Raw genomic sequence first — 298 nt, forward strand, 5'->3', positions numbered from 1 at the left:
TAGATATCTATAAATGAGTTATATTAAGTTCATAAAAAAATTAGAGTTTTGCAAAAAATTCCTTATGATTTTGATTTATTTTCGATTTGGTCCCGATGTATGTTTTTGGCTTCGGAGGCCCATCTAAGGGACGTCATAACATGTTTCGGTAAACAAATAGTATTTAACTCGTAATAATGAAAAAATTAATTCAGTAAATTTCGAAAATGCCTCGTGCCCTATTCCAACGACGAATATGGGTAAGGAGTGTTACACACAAAATACTTTTGAGATAAAAGTATTGTTAAACAAGATATTT

This window comes from Gossypium hirsutum, chromosome A05 (genome assembly GCF_007990345.1).
Source record: "Gossypium hirsutum isolate 1008001.06 chromosome A05, Gossypium_hirsutum_v2.1, whole genome shotgun sequence".
NCBI lineage: Eukaryota > Viridiplantae > Streptophyta > Magnoliopsida > Malvales > Malvaceae > Gossypium > Gossypium hirsutum.